Source organism: Topomyia yanbarensis, chromosome 1 (assembly GCF_030247195.1).
Source record: "Topomyia yanbarensis strain Yona2022 chromosome 1, ASM3024719v1, whole genome shotgun sequence".
NCBI lineage: Eukaryota > Metazoa > Arthropoda > Insecta > Diptera > Culicidae > Topomyia > Topomyia yanbarensis.
Window position 1 is genome coordinate 85,031,349 of NC_080670.1, and position 24,363 is coordinate 85,055,711.

Sequence of the window (24,363 nt, forward strand, 5' to 3'; positions counted from 1 at the left end):
CTCCACCACACTCGCAGGAGCCGTGGGGAGGTCCCCCGCGGCCCACAGCGCCCAAGCATGACCAGCCCGCACCAAGATTCCGAGAACGACACCCAAACGAACATCGCCAATCGGCCCTCTGCCACACTACCTTGGCGTTGGAGAGAACGCCCATGGCCCAATACCACGAGACACACGCCACACAGCACCGGAAACCGGGGAATCCCCCACCATTCCAGAGCGCCCTCCACTCCGTGTGATTCCTCTGCCAAGCACCACGATGTGCTGGAGAGGCCTCCCACGGCCCAGGCCAGCTCAGCACTTGCCGACCTCACCGCTAGCAAAATATGAAAATGGTCCCAAACAAACGGAATCAAAATGGAATCCTTACGTTTTGTATATTTTTTTTTGATCTCGTGGGCGAATGACCAGTAGGTTAAAACCCAAATAAATAAATAAATAAAATAAATAATAACTGACGGTAATTGCCAACCGGTCCCCGATCCCTCTCGCGAATTGTAAATTCTCAAACCTTATACATGATTGAAGTCATCATTCCACTCAAATAAGGCCATGTGTTTTCCCTAAGCACATTGAATGCTATGTGGATCAGTTCCCCCGTTGGTAAAGCAAAGCCTAAACAAACATAGAAATTAGTTTGCTCAGTCCAAAGAAAAGTTGACCGACCGGCAGAGACGTGTTCCCTTACAGCGCCATCACGTCAACGAACACCCAAAATTTACATGCGACAAAATATCTGCAATCCTGAATATAAAAGAATCAAAACCTCTACTCATTTGCAATAAAATAAGAAAGTAAAAAAAACAGTTGAATATCCAAGACGGCTCATTTTCAAAGATAGCACCGCCGATGAAACACCCAATAAAAAAAATAGGTGACAAGGGACGCGGACGAAATTAGCTGAGCACCGACCGGCTGGTTTGCCACCTATTTTTCGGACGAAGAATTTTGGGGCGACACCTGGTAGTCGCTAGTCGCTGGTGAAACGCCAATTGTTTGAATATGTCATTTTTTCTTATTGCCATATTTTTCACTTTTCGGATCGATTTTTTTTTCTCTGAAAAACCATTTTGTACTAATTTTACAATGTACACTGTGTTTCTAGATGTTTTCTGTGCACTTTTATTGTCCTTGCATTGGGAATCGACGGCCCGTAATGCGAGGAACAGATATTTTTTCATTTTCCGGAATTCGATTTTCACAAACTGTCACCACTCGCGTCTGTCGAAAATATGCCGAAAATGCTTTTATAAGCCACTTCACTTTATATAATCATTGAATTGCACTGTTATTCACACTTTTGATAACCGGGAGGCAGTAAACTGTGCCGAAAATGATAAAAATTAACCGACTCGAAGGGAGCTCTACGAGAGTCCCATAATAACCGACTCAAAAAGTATATGGATTAAACTACAGAAGCGAAAAATGTAAATAGTTGTAGATACTAATGTACATGTTTAAAATCAGTAAATAGCTATTACTCCTCGTTTAAGGCTAGCCATTAAAATCAAACTGTCCCAAATAATAAAATAGTAAATAAAAACTTTATTGTATTAAATCAATCAATTATTGAAAACACTTCATATAAGAAAGACGAGGGATAAATAGAACAAGAATGTGATACGAAATAAATTGAAAAGAATAAGAAAATTTTGGTAAGCAAGAGTCACAATGCAAATTAAATGAACATGATAATCGTTGTCATTAATTAACATGGATATAAGCAATTTACAATATGAGGAAAAGCGAAAGTGAAAGGAAAATAAAGAGTAAATAATCAACAGCAAGAACATAAAATTTCGGAAATATGGGAATTTTTTTGTGAAAAAAAATTAGATAAAGGTACAAATATGATAAAAAGGGACAAAATTACCACGAAATGGGTAATCGTTTGTTTGATATAAGATGAAGAAAAGCTTTTAAAATGCGAATACAAAAAATTGACGAAAATATTCATTTGCAACTAATAAAGTTATATTTGCAGAGTCAAAGAGCCAGAAGCAAAAGTATGGAAGAAACAAAGAACATACTACAATACAAGAAGGAAAAGATAACGACAGAAATTATTGAAAACTCATAGTTTATAAAGACACTACGGCGCAATATAAATGAGAGGTTAAAAGTATTGGAATGAAAAAGTATATCAGAAAAGCTGCAATAAAAAGAAGCGGGAAACGCCTGCGAGTAACGCAGAATTACAATGCATGATTTACAAATAATAAAAGATGGAGACTCACTCTGGAAATCATGAAGCAGAACCTAGACACAAAGAAAATATGGACAACAATATACGAAAAGAATGAACAATTTTTAATTGGAATTATTTTTTTTCACCCTATGCTGGCCAGCGGATAAAACATGCAATATTGATTAAGAATCATTTATATCACTTAATACAAGTATGAAAGCTAATACACATATGAGTGGACAAGGGAACCGGAACCCGGAATGAGTATGAATGTCTTTATTTTATGAACGTGATGACAAATTCTATTTACATGACGACTAAGAATCGCAGTCGAATTAAAATACATACTAAAAAGAAAAACGTAAAACATGAACGCAGCGACAGAAGGACACAACATGAAGAAACACAAATATAACATGACCTACAGAGAAGATAATACAATGAAGAGAAAAAAAAGTTAAACAAGAGGAACGTTTAATTAAAGCGGTAAAAGTTATAAAAACCAATGCAATCATGAAAAAAGCAAAGAAAGTATTCAAGGGGGGCTAAAGAAAACATAATAGAAGGGTTAATAATAGGAAGCTTGCATACTTCCGGGGTATAATATTTTTACGGTATCTTTATAGGATCACCATGGGTTGCCAAATTGAGAAGAATACGAATTTAGAGGTAAAAGATGAAATGAAGAAAAGCGTCTGAGGGGAATAATTAAAGGAGTAATGACATACTGGATACAGATGGAAAAACAATGGTTGAAGGAATGTTTCAACAAACACGTAAAATATATAAATAATACTGAATACGAATCAATCAGAAAACCATGCCCAATAGCAGGGAACTTCATAGGACGAAATTAAATAATATAACAAAAACACCTAACAAACAACATATCGGGAAACGGGAAACAAGAGAAAAATAAATAAAGTGGAGAATTAGGAATAAATAAATAAAACAAAATAATAAAGGAAGAATCTAAGTTTAATTTCAGTAAAACCAGGTCCCACCTGCAACCACCTTACTGGAAAGGGGGGAGGAGGCCACACCAATCCGAATAAAGGATACCAAAATCTCGCCGAAAGAAGAAAATATCGGCAGCATAGGTAACATTCAATAACATTTAATCACATTTACAGCGCATTAACAAACTAAGCTAATCACAACAATTCGAAGCATACACTGATAGAATATATTCGTAAATCGCCAGGAATTTTGTTTCGTACAGACAATTTTCGTAAAATATACGAATTTTTTCGAACATTTGATGAATCGTTCGTAGTTCTATTGAAACATTTTTATTTTTTATTACGAATTATTCGTGAATACCACGAAACGACTTTCGTTGGCTTATTACGAAACAGCTCCATTTGGCAAACGAATTGTTCGCTGCTATATACGAACATCTTTGTAATATTTACGAGTACTATTCGTCTAAACGTCAACGTCAAAAAGGTTCAATAGAGGTAGAATACGTCAACAATTCATCACGACGGTATCAGTCTGACTATTTAGTAGCCGTATCCGTGTCCGCCGGTTTCAGGAAGATTTCCTGAACCTCTTTCGTTTCCAGTTGTTCCAGAATCCGGAGCTGTAAGGATTTAGCTGAGCCATCGCGAACTGCTCGTTGGTTTTTTATGAATAAGATTGAGTTTTTCTCTGCCGGAGCAATATCAAAATAATATGCCATTTTTTCCTGCTCATTATTTTTCTGAACAATTTATAAAAAGAACAAGTTAACGCGCATCACCATCTTTAACCTTTTAAATATACGATCAAACATATTCGTCACCGCACCTATCCACCGCCTTCTAACCATCCTTCTCCCGGCGGCTCAAGCAATCTAGTGGCTTTCACCCTTCTTCCCAGCCACCCGCTGGAAGTCATCCATCTTAGTAGTTGCAATCGGTGACCCGATGAAGGCCAAATGATCGATAATGGTCGTCTCGTCACCAGAATGGTTATCCTTCACGAACAGCTGCATATTCTGCACGTTCTGAAATTTAACGAAGTGCAACGGAATCGGCGATCCTGACACAAGATCCTTCTGCCCCAGTACCAGATCCTGCAGCGAAACTTGCGATTTGGTCATATCGAAATCGATGGTGCTTGGTTGATTGATAAAGATTCTCACCTTTTTTCGGTCCGTGAGAGGGCGGTGCTTTGAACTTGATGGCACTGATTTTGACCAGCTGATTGAACGTAATCGAAATGATCAACTGTTCGTCACAATCGGACACCAGATGACCACCGCTGGAACTGAGCGCATTCACCATCGGGTGGTCGTTCGATTCGTTCCAACATTCGCACTGGTTCTTCTGGATGAAGGTGTTCAAGTCCAACATTCCATGACCGTAATCTTCTCCAGATTCATACAAGCTGGCGACGTAATGTTTCTGTATTTTGGCTTCAAGTCCATTAATGTCTGCATCCTGCATCTTGTCAATCTTTGTTCTGGCTCGGTAGAAAATAAACATTGGCATGGTCGACATGCCCTGGGACGGCGCCGTTTCGGTACATCTGTCAACGTCCACCTTGAGAAACACAGTCTTTGGATATTTCGCCGGAAGCTGATCGAACAAATGCGATATGTTTCGGCACGGTCCACACCAAGCAGCGGTAAAATCCACAACGACTAATTTTCCTCCTGCTGTGGCTAGGAAGTGAGCTTCATCGGTGATTGCTTTAACAGCCATGCTCTATGAATTCTTGCGCTGCTATCGGTTAGATGAAGATTCTAGTTACAGGGCCACTATTATACCCGGAAAAATATACTACTTAATTAACTGCACTTTACTCCTCACAAAATTTAACTAATCGAGAATGACGAGAGATGAACGATGAAAGATGATTACGAAAACTTCTCTTAGATGAACGAAATGAATTCGTGCGACACACGAGATTGTTCGTAATATACACAAATGTTTATTAAAATAAGCAAAACACTTCGTTTCATTCACGAAAAATAATGTCGTTTTCAACGACAACATTCGTGCAATGTACACTAAATAAGTAAAATAAACAAAAGTAAAGTAAACAAATACGAAAACTTTTCTAAAATAAACGAAATGAATTCGTGCGACCAACAAAGTCGTTCGTAATATACGCAAACATTTATTGGAACAAACGAATCATTTCGTTTCATTCGTGCCATGTACACTAGATAAGTAAAATTTACTAAAACTTGTGTTCATCAAGCGTCAATTTCATCACACCACAATCTTTCTAGTTCTCAATACAGGTGAGCAGGTGGAAATAAAATCGATTTTGCCAGATCGATTCTTTTAGTTAGTTAAAAAAATCGTTGTCGTCAAACATCGATCCTAAAATATCGATTGCAACAATAATGAATACGAAAACATTCCTAAGATTAACGAAATAAATTCGTGTGAGTAATGAAATCGTTCGTATTATACACAAACGTTAATTAAAATAAACGAATCATTTCATTTCATTCACGAAAATTAGTGTCGTTGTCAACGATTACATTCGTGCAGTGTACATTAAACGTGTAAAATTTACGAAAGCCTTCGTTCACCAAGCGGCCATTCTTTTTCATAAAATGAACGAAACCTACTAGTTACAATGCACGAAAGTACTTCGTTGCAGAAAACAAGGAATGAATTCGTGCATTGCATGATCGATTTCATTATATTTACGAAGTTATATTATCAGTGTATTACTAACAAACTACTATTTCTTCATATATAAAAAAACAGCATATTAGGCCATTACAAATATTTTTTAAAAATTATGTCACCCCCCCCCCTTCAAAATCGCTGAAAAAAATCAGGGGGCAAATAATTTTTTTTAAAATAACCAAAATTCAAAAAATTGTCACGTTTTATAGAACCACAATAGCTTCCATAGAGTTTTGCTTTTCGTAACTGAAAACTATTATGGTAGTTTTAGAAATTACCATCCCATGATAATTTTTATTTTGACCATTCTCGGGTAAATGTGAAGTTTAAATGAGATCATCGATCCAGTCCAACATCAAATGAAACGTTTGCTGGTCGCGGAAGGAAGGACCCATCTGTGTATTATCAAACAAACATCTCATGGAAAGGCTAATATAGACCGACTTCTGAATCGATTCCATTTCAAACGCAACAGTCGACAGAGACATAATCGATCGTTGCATTCGAAAATAATTTCGATAAGGAAACAATCTGAATTCAAATCAGACTCCTGTAGATTTATATGTGGTTCAATATTCAATATACATGAGCTTTACCGAAAGGATTTTGACATTTAAAGTTTTCATATGGGATCGTAGTATTCATACCGTATTTCCGAAGCCATATGCGCGATTCTTATGAACTTGATCAGATCAAAATCTGCTACCAAACCTGTTTGTGAAAATCGAATAAGCTGTTTTCCAAGAAGCCGAAGAGACATTAATTCTGAAATATTCCAAGAACCAGAAACATAGGAAATTTTCGAGATAGACGCTTGAATCAAAAGAACTTTGTCTGGCCATCAGCGACCAAGAATGCTATAGCAAAGCTAAATATAGATCTTACAAATAATGGTATCATCGGCACTTACCGCAGGAAGAACCGGGAATCCATTATCAATGTCAATTTTTGTAGCCTTGGAGTAACCGGAAAGATGGACTGAAAAGTGTGCGAGGATATATCCACAGCGACCACCAAGCGATTTGGTACAGCATTGATAACAGGACTATGAACTACACATGAATATGAATATGTAGGAGATATATAAACGAGTGAAGATGGAAAACAGCGATTTTTCACAGGAACGTGTCCGTCGAAGAACTTGAATTTGAGGGCACTACTAACAAAGGCGTGTAATGCGGCCATACCAAGGGATGGGAAACTGAGAAACGGTCGCCGGATGCAATACGACGATTATCGATCTACGTATAAGTTGCTTCCGAGCTTGGAGAAGAAGTCGGAGATCATTTCGGTTTCTCATCTCGCTCAGTTCAGAAGCTAGAAATCGCTCCGCTGCAATAGCAGGGCAAGTAATCAAATTTACCCGCGCGACGCTAGGCAAAAATTGATTCCTTCTGCCTAGTGTGTGATACGTGAATAATCAATGAGTGACAATGCCAAGCAAAAGTATATCACGATGCGGGCAAACTGTGTTGCTGTTGACTACACAAATATCCGGTAATACCATCAATTCATGAAGGGGAGCAAATGTTGAAGGTGAACTTGAAGTTCAACGTAGCTTGCGGTACTTTATGCGGTGCAATTCCACCATTTACGTCATGCGGTACTGAATATGTTAAAAAATATTAGTCAAGCAGAATCATTCGCTTCCCAGAACAACATGAAACACGTCATCGAATGTAATGACATTTTATACAGTATCCCAACGTATATAGATGTTGACATGACCTGGCACCACGTACTAGTTCCTTCGCTATCAAACAAATCCTGTCAAAATACGGAGAGCTGAATAGTGTTAAGAAAGATAGTTCGAGGAACTTCTTCCCAAGACTCCGCAACGGAGTTCGTGTGGTGAGAATGCGTCCGACAAAACCTATTCCCTCTTACTTGGCTTTCACATGCAATTCACCTCATGGTGTTGAATATTCTCAACGAACACTAGTCACGCACCCAGGACAGATTTCTACCTGTCAATATTGTGATCATCCGCCACACCACGGGAAACCTTGCGCAGAGACTGCTAAAGAAATTCCACCTGATACGACCAAAGCCGGTATACAGTCATCGTATGTTAAACCAGAACCAGTTGGTAAACCAACGACTGCAGACCGGACATTCACAAACACCAGCTCAACAACGATCGGCCCCAGTACCACTAAACCAACTGCCATTACCAACATCGAAGTAACAACAATTACAGCAAATGTTTCCAAACCAACAACCAACACCACTAATAAGGAATCTAATACCGATGAAGAAGGATTTACAATAGCGACCCAAACCCGATCAGAATGAAATAACAGGATTATAACAGAACACAATTTTTGTAACCTATTGTGTTATAAATTAGGTCTCGTTAAAAGTTAAAATAACAGAAATTTATAACAAGTAGCAATGCGAGATATAGTTTTGAAATATTTCTGTTATGTGTTTCTGATCGGGTAAGCACAAACAACAAATAAGAACATCCGACGATGAGCAAGATGAATGCAGTACCGAAGATGACATGGACGTAAACGAAAACGCGAGAGACAACGGACCAAATGACCCCCAAGGTGCGCTCCACGGCTCAGTTGTGCTAACGCATTGAGCCGTGTCAAATATATTTAAAATTAAAAAGAAGTCAGAAAGCTCGAGGGAAGCGAGCTGCAAGAACCGCTCTCAACAAAGCAGTCAAGCTGTACAAGAAAGCTTTGCCACAAAGCCAACGCGAATTTCCTTAGGAGAAACTTACAAAGTTGGCATAACAAAAATAAAAGGCTCAGCTGCACCACCTGAAAGGTGCCCGGAAAAGATGGAGGTCTCTATTGAAAGGTTTTCCCCACAACATGAATCTATTTTCGCCGTACAGTGAGGAGGATGATCACAAAGATGAAGATCGATTTACCAACAAACAGCTTATCGAGATAGCGAAAGCCATAAAAGTGAAGCGATACATGAGAGCCCGGATATGTTCAAAACGATCCGACAATTGGAAGCGACAAAAGCTGATGTTGCCTTCGATGCCGGGAAAACATGGAAATCTTTCAGCGTAGTCAATATATCCCTTGGTAATGTTAGAGAGAAGGAGTAATCCTGAACAAGCTAACGAAGTACGCGGACCGTGAGAACGGCATCTCATGTAATTCGGCTTCCTTATAGGCCGGTCTACAGTGAAATCCATCCAAATGGTTGTGGGAGCTGTGGAGACAGCAGAGATAAGGATATCGTTTTTGCGTGGTGCTTCCCTTAGGCGTGAAGAATGCTTCAATAGTACTAGCTGGGAAGCAATCGCTCATTCGCTGTACAGCATGAGTAACTCTGCAGGATATTATAGAGCTACTTTCAGTACCGAAAACTGATCTACGAGACAGACAAGGGGGAATCACAACTACAACTGACGTTCCTCGACTCGACGCTGTGGAACGCAGTGTACGATGGAGTATTGAAGCTGAACCTTCCCAGAGATGTAACGATTTTCGGCTTCACGGATGATGTGGTGTTCCAAGTAATCGGACAATCGCTAGAAGAGGAGACACTCGACACGGAGACGATTGCCCATCATAAAACAGAGTTGGTGATGACTAGCAGCCGAAAGACAGCGCGGTCGGAAAATATATCATCGACTTGAACTTTTAAAGTCACGACGATTATGTTAAGGGGAAGGCTGTGAGAGCAACCACAGCTTTGCTTGAGGCGCCAGTGTACTGAGCACCACGAAGCAGCGGAAATCGCTGGAAAAGCATGTGAGCAGACTTGTTTCATCGTCAGGGACAAGATCGAGTGAAGCACCAGCGGTGGGTCGTCGAGTTTTCAACGAACCGGAAGCAGCGAACCAGAATCTACGCTCCATCCGGTATCGCCGAACCGTCCTCGCCAAGTACTGGTTGGCCCTTTGAGTAGGATTTATGGACTATGCGAGTAGATTGCGACAAAACTGGGAGCTAAAGGACTCGCGCAACAGGCATCGGTATCGGGAGAACTTCCGACGAGGAATTGAGATGGCTCGCGAAAACAGGAACTAAATGGTTCACATGGTTCACGGGAGCCAAATGGCTAACGGAAGTTTACCACTGCAATTAGCCGGATATGTGTTCGGAGCTAAACCGCTCTAATGTATCATTTTGTCTTAAGACTGAATCAGCCTCCCCACGATATAACGCTTCGATGCAGTCTTGTGGAACAAAAGGAAAGAAGAAAAGTGAGGACTGTTAGTAGTGGTTAGGCACAAAAGTGAGTCCCACCTAGGGCCAATGCAGTTTTGAAGCTATTTAACCATACTATAAAACATACAGACATTTTCAGATATCGACGGACTGAATCTAGTGGTATATGACACTCGACACTCCGGGTGTAGCTTAAAAAGTCGAGTTTCAGAGTGATTGCACAGTCTTCCTTATATGAAAAAGGCAAAAAATGAACTGATGATTGCTATACATTTCATAAATCCGTACGACTATCAAATGAATTTCTCTGATGTGGCTACCTACTGCGCAACAAGATGGAGAAAAATGCAAAGATTTCGAAGATGTACACGGAACCGAGTCGAATTATTATCCTATACCAAACAAACAAATCTACAAGTCTTCAAGCACAAACAATAAACCAAAGCTGATATTCCCACTAGAGTTCGAAAAAGTATAGTATGCACAGGGTGTACGTTCACCAGGCTACTGTATACGAAATACGCAATAGAAAAAAATATCAGAGAAAACCATATCTGAGATGAATAATTTGGATTCATTCCAGAATGTTTTCCAAAAGTCCATAAGTGAAATGTTGCAATCCTGTTTCTGTACATTGTTATCAAGCAGGTTCACCTTTGACCGATTTTCATGCCTTGTGTGTACAGTCGGTCCATGTGCCGCCACAACGGAACGAAAACTATTCAAGCAACCAAAATTTAATACCTTAATGTACTCTTAAATGTTTACATTAAGTTCTTAGAGAACTTTCAAGCTTTTATTGGGAATATAGAAACTGCACTGTTCGGAAAATTATTTAAAACGAAAACTTTAGCATCCCTTTCCTATGTGAACTTTTGATTGATTCAGTAATGTTTGCTTGAATTTTTCTAGTAAAACAAATAGCTCAACCCCGCTATACAAAATCACCCTGCAGAACAATCGAAAGAAAATGTAAAAAGAAAAAAAATTGTGTTTATTAAAATAAATATTTATTTTTCGTTTGCCCCCCCCCCTTCAGAAAAAAAATTTGTGCTTGGACATAATTTTTAAAAAAGATTTGTAATGGCCTTACTAACAAACGGTTATTCCTCCATATGAAAAAACATAACATTACTAACCATTTGTTCGGAAAAACATAGGTCAGATAGAATACCCGAACGTGAAGATAGATTAGATTGAATGCCCAAACAACAATGTATAATTTGATAAGCGATGAAAGTTACATAATAACATTAATAAGCGGAGAAAACCACACAATTTAAAACCAAATTATAATGTATTATCCACAAAGAAATTTTTTTGATAACATAAGAAAAAAACAACAAGCAAACAAGTGAAATCTGAAGATCAGGGACAAAAAAGAATTTTTCACCCCCAGGAAGCCAACATCACTACATACTTTTGGTCTGAAAATTTATGATGACAAAGGACGAATCAGGCGGAAGACAGAGGGTTGAAGGTGTTGGGTTGTGACGGCAAGGGCGGAGCAACAGTGAAGGATGAGAACTGAACCAACGAACGAAAGGGCAAGACCGGAGCGAGCAAATAAATCGAAGGTAGAGAATGGTCGCAAGACAAGCTGCAATATGAAGCAAGTAAAAGAAAAACCATAGCAAAGAATCGGAGTCGCAACCACTGAAAAAAATCGACTCAAGCTGGACATACTGCCAGTCATTATGCAGTGTTCAGTAAAGCGCAGTCAGAACCGTCAAACTCTGGCTAGAGCAAAACAACAACAAAATATATAAACAATGAACTAAAGAAACGCATCAACACCACATCATGCGGGAAGCATTTTTACAAACTAGATGGCAGGAATAAAGCAGCGCTGTTGTTGTACAATATTTGCTGGTTAGTCGGCAATTCCAAGCTGGGGCGCAACGACTTGGATAGGGCGCAACAACCTGGATGGGGCGCAACGACATTGATGCGGTACGAAAACTATAGGGGAGACTGAGGAGACTTGATCCCCGGGGAGACTTGATCCCATCATTGTAACTCAAAGGCGGATCAGAATACATTAATCGAATATACTATAAAGTTGCGTAGTTTTATCTAAACAGAGAAATTGGACTTTTGTGTAACCGAATTTTTACCGATTTAAAAAAAAAGTCTCAGAAGAACCGAAGAAGATTTATTTTTCAAATTTTCAAACTTTTATAAAATTGATAAAATCACCCACTACATACTCTACTTTTGCATACAGAATTACAGGAGAATGTCAGTTATATGAATACGTTATGATTGAGCTGATTCTTTTGTTCAACTATATTTTTACTAAAGTTTGCTGAAATAGATGCTATGGGTTCACTTGATCCCTTCAAATTCGTGGAGATTTGATCCCCTTCGCCATACTTCATTCACACCACTGAAAATAACCAAATTCACACCAGAACAATTGAAGTCATTGTTGTAATAAAAAATGTCAAAAATGAACGCTTCATCGTAAAGAAACATAACTGTAATTGTTTACTACAGTATACGTAGAAACCATTCATCCCACATTTGACGTTCCTCAACCATAATAAAGACAGCTTTCAAATAATTGCACGGAGATTTTGGGAATTCGTAAAAAAATCAGGTGAGAGATGCGTAATATGTAGTAACAAAAATAACAATATCTAATCATGACAATTTAATCAATACTACGATCCATTTATAAAATTGATTGGGGTAATGTACCCGTTTTTGCCCTATTAAGAAGGGTACCACATTATTACTACAATAATTTTATTATTTCAGCTTCTTTGATTTGTTATTAAGGTCCATTTTTTATTTCGATTTCGATCATTCGCCTCTTATTAAGAGCCAATATAATAACAAAATTGTCTTGAGAATGGTGAAAATCTTCTGTTTGAGCGCAGCAAAATCTCTAATCGAGTACCCCCATTATCGCAATACCATTTGAGTCAATGCGTTGAGCAAAGATGGCAGACGCTGCTCTAACCAAAGGCTTCAGATGGGTAGGATGATAGTAGAAACAGGGCAAAATAGGCTTATTACCCTACATGCTCTTTTAAACACGTTTTCATAAAGGAATCAAGTGTTCCCAAATTAGGGATCGAGTCTCCACTAATCTAAGAATTTTCCATTTTTTTGTTGTTTTCCAGAAATGCTCATAGCTCATGTCCAGTATAATATTTCCATGTAATTTTTTTAATGATTATTAGTCATCCCTAGAAACAATATAAAACTACAAAAAATACATAGTTTTTTATCATTCCACGGAGTTGGGCTGAAAAATAAAAAAGGGGATCAAGTCTCCTCAGTCTCCCCTAACGCCAATATACGTAAAGTGGACCGGAAAATGAGCGGCGTGAATGCAAACATAACGAAAAGTACTAAATTGGTGCTTTTTGTTATGAAGGGTGCATTCCACATAAAAATTAATATCCGATTTATTCGAAAAAAAATTCACACCCTTTAACAAAAAAAGTGTGTCAATTGTTGTTTGTTAAGCTTATTATTCAATAAATTGTACATATACCATAATAACCATAGTGATAACTCGTAAACTTTACAATATATGGAAAGAAATTAAAATTAAAGTTGGATTTTTTATTGAACTTAAGCGTTCAGAAATAAGTGTAAACAAATTGAATATTTTTATATCTCGATCCATTTTTTACCTTTTAAATATTTAAAATCATGTTGGATTTTCAATTTTCAATAATACTAATAAAGCAAGGCTACTTTATAGTAGACACCCTGTGATAGAAACTTGCAAAATGGTTTGTAAACCTGGTGTGAATTTTGTGTGTTTTAACGTGGTGATGGAAATGCCCTGTTTTTAAACATACGCCCTAAACGAACCCCCTGGAACTGTTACTGTTGAGGTATTGGGACGGTAGTCTAGTACATAATATGCTAACCCTTAATATAGGCTTTGTTCAACAAGCTGAGCCACCCTAGGGACTGAAATATACCTCTATAAAGGGGTTATATACAAAGTTGTGGCGTAAAAGTGAGCTAAGCTCGTGATTTTTTTTAAAGTGCTTATTTGCAAATTTTATTCGAAAAAGCGAAAATAGTAGTGGTAGTACTCTCGAAGTTCGAAAAAACAAGCTGAATTAAAAAAAAAAATTCAAGATTGGCGGAGTTCTGGCCCATCCCCGAAGCGTATTTTTTGGCAGAGGTTTGCAATGAACGGTCTCCAAACCGAACCGCTCAACTGAAATCAAAAAAGTAAACTGATTATTGAAGAAAACTGTATTGTGGTAAACTTGAACGGAGCGGTTTCCCAATAAAAAAGATTTTCCTCCAAAAAAAATTATGTTGATCAAAAAATGGAGTTTTAAACAAAAAATCATTGCAAAGAATTGATAATTTTTGGATGAAAAAGCAACCGTTCAAGTACAAGTGTAAATACAAACAATTCAAAAAAAATTAATATCGGATGAGTAATTTTTGCGATATCATGTTCACCGCAACGGTACTTTTCAAAAAACTTCCGATATAATTGCGTTTAATTTTTTGTGTTCACTTCATTCGCGAAAGAACCAGCGCGCTGCGAACCGGCTATACTTTGAAATCTAGTTCTCCGACCTGGATAAAATTTCGCACAGATATTTTCAAAAGTGTGTACTTTCAGAATATTCAATAATTTTATTCGATTTTTTGAGTTCCAACTTTGTATATAACCCCTTAATGATGAAGGTGAAAACTTCTTGATTTTTAATGCATGAGCTAAATAATTTAATTTTGTTATTTTAAAAATCGAACCTTGCTTTTATTATAAATTCTAAAACAATCTGATGGAGAGGGGGAAATAATTCCTTGGTATTAGAAACAGGGGTTCAAGTTAACGGGAGATCAACGGCATCGATTACAGACTCGGGCTGTCTTCGTCAGATGACGACCGGCAACATATCGAGTTGCGCGTGTGATGTTTGTACTGCAAATTCCGCGTTTGTTAACATTTTCGACAGAGATGTTTCGTGTCACTTGCATCAAACCATCGAGGATGTACGATATATGTGGAAGAGGACACTTCTGAGAATGATAATAAAAATATAAGGGGCAGGTAAATCTATATATTGATGGTTTTTAGGAAGATACATACGAGGGACATATAGAGGAGATCGCGGTTTGCCAGTACATCCCGCATCGGGACATTGGATGACCTTACTCGGGCCTGAAGGTAATTTAATAGTTGAGATCTGGTGGAAGAATGCTCGGCGCATGTTTGTGCGATTGGCACAGTTTTCTCCTTGGAGAATTCGATACCCAGCGGGAAGGCCCAAGTAGACAAATTGTCCAAGACATCTTGCAATGGTCCTTGCAAATCGACAGCTTTGGGATCTGTAATAGATACCTAGGATAGGATCCGCCAGCTCTGTCCCCTGTTTTTGAACCAATTCTGAACCAGCTCGTGATTGGACGAAAGTGACATAACCTTCCAAACCTTCGGCTTGGAAACTAAAAGTACTAAAGGGCTGCTTAGAAGTGTTGTCATATTGTGGTATCAAACATAAAACGACGATTGTTAACTGTGTTGATTTTTTTGTTTTCTCGAGATACCGCTTTCTTTCTATAACATCCGTCTGTAATTATGAAGTGCAGGCATTATTTGGCAGACGAAATCAAACATATTATCCAGAACTGAAGTTCCCGAGAGATCCGGTAGCGCGGTTATCGTGGATTCTGTTCTGTGTGCGGAATAATGCGGAAATGACTCTTTTCGAAATCAACAGGCTGTGTAGCGTAAGTATGAAAATATTTTGAACATCATGTAAAAATTGTCTTTGTTCCAGTACCGAGTAAATTGGAAATACTGAGCAAACAGGGAGAAAGTTATCACGGAAGTCGCTTCTTGTTCTTCCTTTGGTACTATCGATACAGTTGAATTTTACAGTTTTCAACTGAATCGATCATCGGTGTATTTTCTACTGCTGTTTTCTCCAAAACGATTACATGTAGTACTGGAACAAACCTATACATTGCTCCAAAACAAAAATTAAACCTTGCAGAAAAGTAGTTTTAGAATATTTAAAATAAATCCGAACAGAGAAGATTATTCATGTGACAGAGGTTGCTTGACTCAGAAAGCAACTTACAAAAATGAAAAGGCATGAAGATATTTTTCGTAATGTCCAACAACGAATATATATTATTTTGTTTTGCTGTATTCCGATGGAAAAAAAACGTTATGATCGTTTAAATGCGGATATAAAGACTAAATCTTTGATTTTTCCAGAAGCATGAAATTGGTACACAATATGGAATATTTTAATCAGAACAAATATACGACCGAAACAAAACCAATATTTTGGCAACATTGGTCGAGTGGGGGTATGTCGTTGTCAACAGGGATTAGTAAAATATAAGAAGAAGCCAGCTGGCGGATCCTATCCTAGATAGATACCACAACGGCATCTGCAAGCTGCCCTAGCGTGACGGAATTGACAAGACATTTGTCAATGTCATTCACTTAAAAATTGTAGAGAAGGGGGCTTAGACATGAGCCCTGGGGAAGGCCCACGTAGCTAATTCGTGATGTCGACAAATAACTTTGCGAAAAATACATATGTTTTTCAGACAACAAGCCCCCTGAGTCAGTAAGAAAACTGATGCCATCTGCTCTTTGTTAGCATATGCTATTTGAATTCCTGTTAAGAGCAACGCAAGGCAATCGTTCGTCTCTTTGCCTTTACGAAAGCCAGGTACTAGGACAGACCACAGGCGGTGGTATTTTTCTGGATGATCTTATCCCGATTTCTCTGACTTCGTGTTGTTTGTTTGTTGTTTTTCATCCATAGCTGATGTTGCAAGCTCAGAATGAAGAGAAACATTTCAAAATTAATTCAAAGCCTTCATTGGAATGGGTTTGAGCCCCCCTCCTCCTTACTTCGCTCTTTTGCGCACGGGCCTGCCTCTATGTTATTAATTCTCAACTTACATCGATTTGAAACTTTACACTAGTTTTTAAATAACTTTCGTTCTGGACTGTACGTCTGTAATAAGCAATAAACCACCTTCGCTTATCTGTGAATTCCTGATCCAGATCGATTGGTCTTTATATTCGCACCGATCTCGTTTGAAGTACATCAAACATTAGGAAGACTGACATTTTTTAACGGGCGGTGACAACTATATTGCCACCTATTTAGATTCATTTTATTTTGATCTTTGTAATTTTTGCAACTCAAGAACCGCGTTTTCTGATAAAAAATACTTGTTTTTACAAATTTTGATCACCAACTTATAGGGTGTAGAGTATTTTATTCAAAATCGAGTTAATTGTATTGTCCATGCAGGAAAAGAAAAGGTGACAATATAGTTGCCACTGTCTTATAAAGGGGTAAAAGAGCTAACATGGGGACGACCGCGTCACATTCAACCCGATTAGATGGTACATATACACTATACTCCTTTGCAAAAGGCCCGTAGCCAGCAATATAATTTGCGTGCTTCAAATTATTTTCCTCCACCAGAAGCATATCAGGGCTAATTATTGATGTTTCTGTCACCGCCGAATATTGCTTCATCAGAACTCGAAAAATTTGCAATAGATCCAAACATTTCTTGTCTTCGGTCCGGAAAAGTTTACAAATGACCCGGTTGCGGAGGGTGGGTTCATTTTTAGTCGGGGAGGTAATTTTGTTGCGACATCCATCTCGGCTTGAGGCAAACCATTATCAACTCTCCAAAGAAGACGTTAGTAGTGTAAAAGATTAATAAATAGATTGTCAAAGCAAATTTGACATGAGATTTTGGCGTTCAGATGTTTTTCAGTTGAACAAAGGTCTAACGGCACGGCACGAAATATTATCTGTCATTCTGCCTGAGACTTGCGCGCCATATATTCAACTTTCAGCCAAAATATCTTATGAAGGTTGCAATGATGTTCGGAAGGATTATTTGAAAACATCCATACCATGAAAAAATCATATAGGATGAAATACTCTTGCTTATAACACTAAACTTTTGCACTCTCTTCCTTTTACTACGTGATGAAGCTACAATATGCACATATTTGTATCACATATACTTATCTATACATCACACTTACTTTCACTTTGAACACACGTACATATTACATTTTCAATGATAAAGTGTAGCGAAAATTATTTTTTATTAAATAAATTTTTTGAGGACCTCACAAAAATAGGTCTTGCCAAGAACCTTCCAAACAAGTATTCTAAACAAAAAATATAATTTTATTGGTTTTGTGACAACTCAGAAAAAAGGTATCTAAAGCTTTTGGTGTCGGTTTTAATCATACTTCTCCTACAGGTTAAACCATTTAAAATTTTATTAACCAGAAAATTACTATGAGATGTTGTTCCTCTGTGATAATAATAATTTTATAATGAGAGGTTGGTTAACTTGTTTGCAATATCAGCCAGGATTGAACGATATAGACACTGTGGGTATACAGAATAACTTTTGAACCAGAAGTCGTAGCCTATTACTTTTCTTGGAAAAGTTGTACACTGTACTAGTATCTGCCGGAGTTAGCATTCTACATTTTTAGAACACATAGGAAACTGTCTACACGAATTTAAATATGAAAATTTGTGCCACCCTTGTAGTCATATGTGTGTTAAACATGTATGTGAAAATAGTTAAAACTGACGAAGCTACGGCATTTATCTTGAAATGTATCCAGTGAAAATGTAATCGTGCACAGAGCATTCGCACGATTGATTTGTTTAGAAATATTTCCTAAATTATGAGCGAAGGGTTTTGCATACAAAGATGAATAACTTTTATAAGCCTAAAACATTATTTTCATCCTAATTATTAGCGCATTTCCCCAAAATTCCACGCGGCCTTCCCCGTTTGAAAGGAACGGCCGCGCTCCGATTTTGCATAACGAAGGGCTAAATAAATATGGACCAACAGGTCTGTGCCACAAAAGCAGAAGGGCTAAAGGATAACACATATTGTTCCAGAAAACAGCACTGCGTTATGCAACGTTTTGTGCAGGTTGATTATACCAGGTGCAAGTGGTGCCAAATTCACAACGTTCATTCTGAATTCAAAAGTCCTTTTTAGATTACAGAATTGATAAAATTGGTTAATCAATCAAATTCTGTTTTAAAAATTGTCCTTGCGTTTAAACCAAAATGGGAGGCTTATTACTACCGCTACATACTAAATTTCAAGCGCAAATAGCAAATACAATTGCTAGTTACACCAAAAGCATACTGGCAGCCTTACAGCGGCATTTAAGAAGCAGTTGGTGCGGCGTGTACGTTTCAGTGAATCTCTCAAGAAAAATTCCAACGTATAGGACGAACTTGTTAATAATTATTGGAGTATACCAAATATCAAACGTAGGGTGAAGTGCCTATTTTCACCATACTAAGGAGGGCGCCTCACTGAATCATTAAATACTCGGCCTACAAATAATGGAATGCGTAAAAACTGGCATCAACAGCTTTGCTTCGTTGTTAAGTACCAAGATAATAACATACATGCGCTGAAAACAGTGAAATTAGTGTGTTTGAGCGCAACGAAAACACGAATCGAGTGCCCCCATTGTTGCGCTACCATTTGACTCAATGCGTTGAACAAAGATGGCAGACACTGCTCTAACCAACGGCTTCAAATGGGTAGTGTGATAATAGAAACATAGCGATAATGGACTCATCACCCTAGTTAATTTAATCGTGCGTGCAAACGCGAAAAAGACGGGAGCGGACTTGGTGGGCACAATGTCAGAACCACCACAACGAATTCTCTTAACTATAAATGGTATTGGTTTTAAATTTCAAAGCAAAAACGTGATTGGAACACTTCAGCGAACCACCTGTTTTTTTCTTTTTTCCAATACGGCGCACATGCGCCGGGCATGTCATGTTTGTTCTTAAACGACTTTTTTCTTCGCTCCAAAGAGCGTTGCAGTAGTTCTGTGTAAAAGTTTGAGCTTAGAGATACAAAGAGGCATGAGTTTCGGGCTTCCGAGTTTTGTTTTTTTTTCATGAGCTGTATAAGTATAGTCAAACATGAAATTTCAGAAACAACTAACGTACCGCGTAGTAGCACAGCACCGGCTGGCTGGCTGGCTTGATTGCAGAGGGGAAGGAGCTATCTGACCAAGAACTTATTTCTCATAACAGTTCGGTATGGCTTAAAGCCGCAGGCAAATTACTCTTACGTATGTGTTGGTGACCATACTGACATAAAAAGAAATTCGCGTTAAAATAATTTACCCAAGACTTGAACCGACAATCATTGTCTCACCGAAGACACCCCTTTACTAACTTAGCTAACGCGATATACAACAGTGTGATGGCAAAGTGGCATACATAAGTTTCGCTTAAGCGTGAACGATCCAAGCGCAGAGCTTCTGCTCGTGCATGCATGGGTATGGGACATTGCAAGATGACGTCGTATGAGTAAAAATGCTCGAAAAAAATGACAGCTCAGCGAGCTTGTTTACATGGACTTCGAATTTTTTTTATTCCGATTCAGTGCAAGAAATTGCTTTTAAATTCTAACATCATGTAAACAAGCTCTCTGAGCGTGTCATATCTTCGAGCATTTTTACTCATATGACGTCAACTTGCAACGTCCCATACCCATGCCATGCACGGGCCGCAGCTCAATACGCTTGAATCGTTCACGCTTAAGCGAAACTTATGTATGTCACTTTGCGAAGACACTGTCATGTATCGCTATAGCTCAGTTAGTAAAGGGGTATCTTTGGTGAGATATTGATTGTCGTTTCAAGTCTTGGTAATTGTTTAACGCGAATTTATTTTTATGTCAGTTGGTCACCAACCCATACGTAAGGGTTATTTACCGAGGGTCTGCCCCAAAGGGAAAAAGAGCGCGTCCGGATAAGAATAAGAAGAGTGGCAGATTTGACAAACGAAAAACAGATTCAAGATAATCTGCATAAGGTGTATGCATGTCTGCACAGTAATATTTTTGGTGGCAAACGCTTTGAGAGGCTGAGAGCACTAGTTTCTATATTCAAAACATTGTTTTAATTAATTTCGTTTTTATTAACCTCTTTTTGGAGAGTGAATCAGTATTTACGCAATGTCGATCTTGTCAATCGTAAAGCCAAAATTCTCGCTTTGCGTATGTCTATACCTTATCTTGTACATCTTGGGTTTTCACGTCATTTGCAGTTTGACAAGACCAAAATTTGACAAGACCATAATTTGATGTTGGAACGGTCTATCCTTGAGAATGATCATAGGAAGGGCAATCCCTCGTTATTTACCTGCGACGTCAAGCCATACCGAACTTTTGAATCAGAATGAAGTTCCGGGCCAGAGAGCTCCTTTCCCCTCTGCAATCAAGCCAGCCAGCCAGCTGTGCTACTAACGGTAGGGGAGACCGAGGGGCTAGTTGGCGGTGTTTTCAGTTTTCATTTTTAACTGCTTTGACTTTGGTAGATCTTGCAAAATAACCCACGTTGCATGAAACAGTAGACTGTTGGCAACATCTCTGAATTTTATTAAATTGTTTGATACGTTGTCTTCATTTCTAGAGATAAAAAAGTAACGCGGAAAAGCCGCCAACTTACCCCAGCCTCGGGGTAAGTTGGCGGTATGCATGGGGTAAGTTGGCGGACTGCCAGAAAATAATCAATTCAATATGAATACAATCACATAAGTGGTCCATATGGAATGTGCCGATTGTCTTTTCAATAAAACTGTATAGTATTCGACATATCTCATTATATTTCAGTCTCAATACCCTGTCATTTTGACTTCGACGCGTACTCCATATTCAAAAGCAAATTTACGAAATTCTTCAGGCGTTTGGCTGAAATAATTGTCCATTTCATTGACGAGAGACACAAGAAAAAGTTTCTCTTACTTTGGAATGAATTCCAGAAATAGAAATATATAATGACTATTTTTGCACCATCAATAGTACCGCCTATTTACTCCGTGTTAGGGTTCGTCGCGGTTGCGGTAATTACCGCAACCGCGCGTTATTTACCGCACCCGCACCGCAAAATCTGCGGTGCGGTGAGACACTTTTTCCCGCAGATGCGGTGCGGGAAAGAGCTTTTACCGCGCGGTTTTACCGCAACCTCACCGCAAAAAAATAATTGATAAAGTGATAATTTTTATTATTCTAAATTGATAAACATACTGCTATAATGAAAGAAAATCTAGCTGTGTCCGAAATATGTTGACGCTATTATTTTTACGACATATTTTGGACTAGTTATTTTATACTTCTAAGTAAAACATCACAAACTAACCATTTCAAATACATAAAATGCAAGATCGAAATAGAGACAAAATTATTAGATCATTCAAAAACAATAAATTTTTACTCTTAAATCCAATTTAAAAGCGCATCACTTCTCTCAATTTCTGTTGGAAATCGTGGAATTATGAATCGTTTTCGATATCAATTTTTCAACTGTGAATTTCGACTAATTTAAATGAATTATAGATGAATTAATTATGCTGGGACTTAAACACAACCCAAAGAATATAATTATCTTTATCAAACCAAACGAATTTGGAGTAATTGGCAGTAAAGGATACAAATGTATGAAAGCGTCCAAAATAAGGCGGGGTCCAAATTAGGATGATTATTCTATTATTCGTTCATCAACATTGTGTTTCTATCTTCTTTGATTGCTGTGTAGATTCAATGTGAATTTTTCTGCAGTCAATTTTATGGGACTCTTTCTCAAAAAGTATGCTACATAACTTTTTTTCGCGTACTGACATTCAAATTTACTATAATTTTCTACCATATAAAGTCCTAATATTTTTCAGTTAAGACTATTTTGTAGCTTTTTTTGCCAAATACCACATAGTTTGACTCCCGTTCACTTCAATTGAAGTTTTTGCCATTGGCTCTTTGGGAAAATATTATAGGAAAATACGTTAAATGCTAGAACTTTCGAACTAGCCTTTAGAAAATTACACTTCATACATTTTTGAAGGGAGCAATCTTAGTTTTTGAATGATAATACATCTGTTTCTTGAAGAATGCGGAAATTAGAGTTTTGGGATATTTTGTCCGTAAAACCCCCTATTTTTAAAAATCATTTCTGCTGTATGCTACAAATCATACATTTTTTGCAGTTTTTTTAATATTCATTAATTCTGTACCGGTTGAGACCGGACTCCTGATTAGATGTAATGTATAGAGCAATTTTATTGATGAAATACAATATGTTTTTATTTCACTGTATTGGAATATATGCGCTACTATATAGAAGTATTGGTATTTCGACTTTAATTTTTTTTGGTAAAATTCCTTTAAGAATGAAAGGTGGTTAACTACGTAAATGCGAAAATCATCCATTTCATTTTCATATGTCAAAAGCATTGAAAATATGAAAATTTAAAGAAAAAAATATGCAACTTCATTTCTTATTACATTTTTATTCCACATTTTTCAATTAACTGAAGGGTTGCTAAAATTAAAGTTTTCCTATTACTGCAGTAGAACGTTTTTGAATGTATAATGTTTGCCTTAAAATGTACGGAATTTTATTAATAGAAAAAGTAAAAGTTGATTTTTTTCATGAACATTACATTCTGAAAAGTCTCTTAAAGTTAAATTTCGTGTGAATAAGAATAACATTTTATTATATATGGTTACACAAATATACAATTTTACCGCATTTACCGCATTACCGCGCGGTGAGGTGCGGTAAATAAAGTGCGGTTGCGGTAAGCGGTGCGGTTTTATTATTTTTTTGCGGCTGCGATGCGGACAATCCATTTACCGCCCACATCCGCACCGCGACGAACCCTACTCCGTGTGCGTTACCGCCAACTTACCCCAACCGCATATTTTATAAAAAAGGATTTAAAAAATTTCTTTTGGGTATGAATAGGCATAATATCTATACCGATGCTGAAGCCTCTTTTCACGCAGTACCGAAAAATATAATCGTTCGGGACCTTAAATTACACAAAATGTTTAAAATTAAAAAAAATTACAAATTATGCTCAAAAACACAATATCGTCCACAGCTTCTACAAAACATAATGTTTCGAAACAAAAATACATCGGATAATGCGTTTCACATTACTTAAGGTACACAACGAGAGACAACGCTTTATGCCTAATAGAAACGGAGAAAAAGGGGTTCCGCCAACTTACCCCAACCGCCAACTAGCCCCGGGCTCCCCTATATTATTTGTTTCTGAAATTTTATGTTTGACATATAAGCTGATGAAAAAAATATTAACAAAACTCGGAGGAGCGAGAACTCATGCCTCTTTTTATCTCTAAACCCCAACCCTTACACAGAACTACTGCAACGCTCTAAGGAACGAAGAAAACAGTTGTTTAGGGACGATTCATAAATTACGTAACGCTCTTTGGGGGGATGGGGTTCGACAAGTCGTGACATGTTGTGACAAAGGGGGAGGGGGAGTATGCTAGATCGTTACGTAATATGTTTTCACCGAAGAAACTAAAATTT

At 37.8% G+C, this 24,363-nt stretch overlaps 1 protein-coding gene and 1 pseudogene across 1 annotated transcript in view; one reads left to right on the forward strand and one right to left on the reverse strand.

Annotated features, from left to right (window-relative positions):
- The window catches only part of LOC131693967 (synapsin), a 966,657-nt gene that overhangs the window by 742,924 nt on the left and 199,370 nt on the right, over nt 1-24,363 (forward strand). The gene's annotated exons all lie outside the window — the stretch shown is intronic.
- Nucleotides 3,975-4,878, reverse strand: LOC131693991 (thioredoxin-like protein 1; annotated as a pseudogene).